Below are 6,000 nucleotides of genomic sequence, written 5' to 3'. Positions count from 1 at the left end.
AGCCTGTCCCCAGTTGGCTTTGCTGATGTGGCATTAAAAGTAACAGAATTTATTAACATAACTTGAATTCTGTTACACTGTACATGCTCATTGAATCTTATTAACTAGCGATATCAAGTTCTCTATTTTTGTCGCAACGAATCAAGATTAGAGGAAGAGAAAGAGAGAATTACGTTTTGGGATCTGCGATTTTGAATGTTGAATCGAAGAAATTGGGGACGAAGAAGAGTAAAAGTCTTCCAGTGGTAAGTTTGTTTTCAGCGGCGTTCTTTTGTTTTTTTATTATTATTACAATTTTTATAAGATTCAATCTTAGCCATCTATTTCCCTTTATTCAATGACTGAGATTTGTGAGCACACAAACTCACAACTCACCGTAAGAACCAAACTCACGAGATCCCGCCTATATATATGTGTGTGTGTGTGTGTGTGTGTGTGTGTGTGTGTCCTTAATATCTTTTGAGTCCTTAAGTCTTTATTAGGGCTCTTGGATTAGGTAAATGGAGAGTGGAGATTTGCCTACTGTAAACCCAATATAGGCGTAAAAAAAAAAGGAAATAGGTTTAGGAAGAGAGAGGGTGTGTGTCAGTACGATTTTCTATTACCCACTGTGCACACACAAACACATGCATAATTATTCAACAACCTTGCTCAACACAATTCTAAACAAACTTCACAAAAAACACAATTTGAAAAAAACTCATCATGGATATTCATCCTTACTGGCGATAATTTTGAGCAAATAAAACTTCTGCAAATAAAAATCATACATTCTTCCTTTATCATCTTCCTTTATCATCTTCCATTCTTACAGACAAACAACAAGACCATAGTCCAACCTAAAAAATGACGGTTTGCAAATGATTCCATTTGTCGATGGTAATTTTTGGATTGTTTATTTATTTGCTTCATTCAAAGTTAGGTTATATTTTTTTTTTATCAAAATATTAGGTTAAATATCAACAGTAGCTAAAATATGAGAAGGAACTGTATTTTATATTATTTTTTAAGCTTGTTTTTTATTATCTGAAATCTGTAAATCCACTCTTTCAACATGAACTCCAGCATTATTGAGTTCAACATCAACTCTTTCAAGTTGAAGTTAAACTTATCGACGTTGGAATTATTTATTTGGTAGATAACATCACATTTGTTATGAGTTGCTTCATATTTCAGTTTCTTATTTGGAAGACTCAATATAGTATCTGCAACGTGACAGTAAAAAGACGAATAAAGTGTAATTGTAACATTCAAAAGTGTAATAATGATGGATGAAAGAGTAATTTCAGGATTAACAAAACTGTAGATGTAATGGTCGTAAATGTAATTTTAACTACCAATGGTGTGATCTTAAACAACAAAAGTATTAATGTAATTGTTATGGTAGAAAGTATAATTGTAATTGTAATCGTACAAAGTACAATTCTTGAAACTGTAATTATAATTTTGAAATTCAAAAGTGTAATATTTGAATCTGTAATTGTAATTGTAAAAATTGCATTTCCACAGCATAATCCTTCATCCTTTGGCTTTGAAAGAATGATTGCGTGCATTGTGTAGCGACAGGGTCACTAGAATAGTTCAGACCTCCTATTAACCTTTTGAGCGTCATGGCTGCATCTGCATACCATGAATAGAAGACAGTAGCATTCCTTTGCATCTTCAAATAAAGCTCATGCACATCCTACACTCAAAAAAAGAAAAACAAAGGTAAAGAATCAGTTGGTGTAACTTTAACTATATACATATAGTAACAAAAAAGTGTAACTGTAACTAACAAAAGTGCAATTCTAGTGCAAAATAGTGTAATTACGAGAATCTTAAAAAAGCGTAATTGTAGTGGAGAAAAGTGAAACTTTAACAACAAAAAATTGTAATTGTAATGAAAGAAAGAGTAACTTTAAATCATGTTAAATTAGATTTGACAAATGAACGAATAACACTTACATCTACAGCCCGAGCTTTCAACTCCTCGTCATCATCAACACTAGATGGGAGTTCAATCTCGATGAACTTCTTCCTGTCTGAAGTTGAAGGCAGTTGTAATGCCGCATCAGTAACCACATTGCCAATGGCCAACACTGTGCTATCATTAGGCACACCACCAATGCTTAACACTTCCTTTTGAAGGCACCGAGGATACTTGACCAAGGACCAAGTTTGCCGACCCCAACGGTTCTTGTCAAGCTCACCATGTAATCTTTCAGAAAGCGTCTTCCGATCCCAGTGCTTAATGAGAGGGAGGCTGTGGCGACAGCTCTTACCACGGAAATCTAAACGTTGAAAGTACGTAATTATTAAGAAGGGGATACAACCGAGCAGGGTCTATTTATTTTCACCAATAGCTGACGCGGCCTTCACCAAATTTTCCAGGACATAACTATACCAATCGTACTGCGTAATAGCCTTCACATCTTCAACGGCTCGCAAAAGCTTGAAGTCAATCCCGCTGTATGAAGTTGGAGTTAGGAATGATGACATAGTGAGCAGAACAAACAGCCTGCAGAATTGAGGACCTCCGTTTTTGTATTTTTTTTTAAGATATCTTGGAAGACAATTCATAAATTAACCCCTTCGTTAACCCCTTTTATGTTGTACGCTTTCCGCCATTTGTCTTTCAATTGCTTGTTCTCCGACGCTTGAGAATCCTTTTGGCGGCCCGTAGGTACTAGATCGACTGTTTTAGGACCAAGTGGTAACATAAAACAGTCATACACGTCATGCTTGGTGACCATGAACTCCTTATCTTTAGAGGCCCGAAAAATATACGACTCGTCGTTGAATGCTTTGAGAAAATATTTAACATGACCCATTGGATATGTTTTGAGCTTAAGCTCCAAAATACCACCAAAACCAATCCTCCGTACCGCGTCTCGCTGAGCATTATTAAGCTTTTCAACCTGCTCAACAAGCTGCTTCGGTCGGCACTTGACAGACACCTTTGCTTTTTTGGCCTTGCCTGCTTTAGCCTCATCATGATCTGACATCTGCTGAAGAAACAAAAATTAATTAACAATGTAACAGATAGAGCTTACATAACACAAAATATAAATTGTAATTTTAAAAGACAAAAGTGTAATTTTAACAAAAAAAGTGTAATTGTAGCAGCATAAAGTGTAATTTTAGCAGACAAAACTGTTATTTTCACAAAATAAAGTGTTATTTTAACAGACAAGTGTAATTCTAACAAAATAAAGTGTTATTTTAGGAGACAAAAGTGTAATTCTAACAAAATAAAATGTTATTTTAACACACAAGTGAAATTCTAAGCAAACAAAGTGTAATTTTAACAGATACAAATGTAATTTTAATCAACAAAAGTGTAATTTTAACAAATACAAAAGTATAATTTTAACAGACAAAAGTGTAATTTTAACCAAAAAAAAAGTGTAATTGTAGCAGCATAAAGTGTAATTTTAGCAGACAAAAGTGTAATTCTAACAAAATAAAGTGTTATTTTAACAGACAAGTGTAATTCTAACAAAATAAAATGTTATTTTAGCAGACAAAAGTGTAATTCTAACAAAATAAAGTGTTATTTTAACAGACAAGTGAAATTCTAACCAAACAAAGTGTAATTTTAACAGATACAAATGTAATTTTAATCAACAAAAGTGTAATTTTAACAAATACAAAAGTATAATTTTAACAGACAAAAGTGTAATTTTAACCAAAAAAAAAGTGTAATTGTAGCAGCATAAAGTGTAATTTTAGCAGACAAAAGTGTAATTCTAACAAAATAAAGTGTTATTTTTACAGACAAGTAAAATTCTAACAAAATAAAGTGTAATTTTAACAGATACAAGTGTAATTTTAATCAACAAAAGTGTAATTTTAATCATCAAAAGTGTAATTTTGACGGATAAATGTATAATTTTAACTGACAAAAGTGTAATTTTAACAGACAAAAGTATAATTTTAACGGATAAAAGTATAATTTTAACAGATAAAAGTGTAATTTTAATCAACAAAAGTGTAATCTTGACAAAAAATTATAAAAGTGTAATTTTAAGCAACAAAGGTATAATTTTAACAGATACAAGTGTAGTTTTTAGCAACTAAAGTGTAATTTTAACAGATACAAAAGATTGATTTTAACAGGTAAAAGTGTAATTTTAACGGTTAAAAGTGTAATTTTAACAGACAAAAGTGTAATTTTAATCATCAAAAGTGTAATTTTGACAAAAATGTGATTTTGAGCGACAAAACTGTAATTTTAACAGAGAAAGAGTAATTGTAAGCAATAAAAGTGTGATTTTTCAAAAAACTCTAGGTTATCTGAATGAATATGAACATAACAATCAAAAAGTGCTAAAATATCTGGGTAATCTCAATTAACATGAAAGGTTAAAAATCTGAATGCATGTGCTTCAATGGAATGACAATTACATAACAATGAAGTAAGCCAATACAGTGATCAAATAGAATAGTACAACAAAAATGGTGAATGGCAATTACATAATAATGCCCAATAAATTAAAAAAAATGTCTAATCAAAATAAACGAAGAGAAAAAATCATAAAACTCTAAAAACCAAAAAAACAATTACCTTTATAACCTACAAAAAGTAATCTGAATGGACGAAAATGGCAGGTTGCAAGTGATTGAAGAAAATGGAGAAGAAACTGATAATAAGGTAACAAAAAAAGCGATAAAGTTTGGAGATTTTGAGAGCAGTTTCTTTCTTAGACGGTTGATATTATTGGGGTTTAATTTGGGGGAAATTTAATTTTGAATAATTGAGTGAAATGAGAAATGGGGGGAAGGCAGTGGGACGTGTATGATGTTTTATTGACAACCTGCATGCATGCTCATAACCTATGAGAGGTAGGATGAGAGAGGTAATTGTTTTAGCCATTAGAATAATATTAAAAATTGCTTTTTACTTTAATATAAGCCATTCAAACGCATGATCTAAGGGTAGACAATGGAACTTATGGACTCACATGTAAGAGGAGGACTTAGTTGAATATATATATATATATTGAATCATGTGAGGCATCCTCCTTAGGGTGAGGCGGCTGAACCATTTACTCACCATTGGATCTAATTATTACAAATGCACCAGATGTTGACACGTGTCCCCATATATACTCCCAACTAACACACTTCCTCACCATTTACTCACCATTTACATCACACTTCCTCAACATTTACTCACCATTTATTTCTCTCTCTTCCTTTTCCGCCATTATCACATTACAAGCTCATCTATTCCGCCATTATCACCATTTCTCCGTCCTCGCCATTCACTCCGTCTTCGCCATTCGCCATTCACTCCGTCTTCGCCATTCGCCATTCGCTGAACTCCGTCTTCCGCCATTGAAGTCGATTTCTTCTTTTCTTCGTATGTTACTTTACGCCATTGAAGTCGATTACTCAGTTTTCTCTTATTTTTATATTTTACTTCGACTTCGTTTGATTTTTATGCATTTCGTTTCTGCTCGATTATGTTCGCAATTTGATTTAAACTTTCTCTTATTTTTGTATTATGTTTGCAGGTTTTAATCGCTTTGTGAGCATAAGCGAAGACAGTAGGAACGCATAAAATCAGTTGCAGTCGATTTCTCCGCTTTTTCGTATGTTCCTTTCTATTTCAAACTTGTGAAACCAGTAGCTTATTTTGTGAATCTAGGAGGTAAATTTGTGAAACCAGTAGCTTATTGTTATATTATCTTCAAACTTCGACTTAATGTTTGTCATCTGTTTGTTAAGATTTCGTTTACCTGCTTTTGTGAAACCTAGAACTTATTTTGTGAATCTAGGAGGTAAATTTGTGAAACCAGTAGCTTATTGTTATATTATCTTCAAACCAGTAAATTTGACTACGTGTTGCATTTTCTACTGTTGTTGTTTCTCTGCGTGTTGTATTTTATGCTATTGTTGTTCTCATTGAATAAGGTCTGAGATTATTCAAAGGTTTGCGTAAATTACAGAGGTTTGCATAAATTACACTAGCTACTGTTTGTCTTCTGCTGTTGTTGCTTGAGTGTTAATTGA

The sequence above is a fragment of the Silene latifolia genome, chromosome Y (assembly GCF_048544455.1).
Source record: "Silene latifolia isolate original U9 population chromosome Y, ASM4854445v1, whole genome shotgun sequence".
Classification (NCBI taxonomy): domain Eukaryota; kingdom Viridiplantae; phylum Streptophyta; class Magnoliopsida; order Caryophyllales; family Caryophyllaceae; genus Silene; species Silene latifolia.
Note: the sequence above shows the minus strand (reverse complement) of the source record.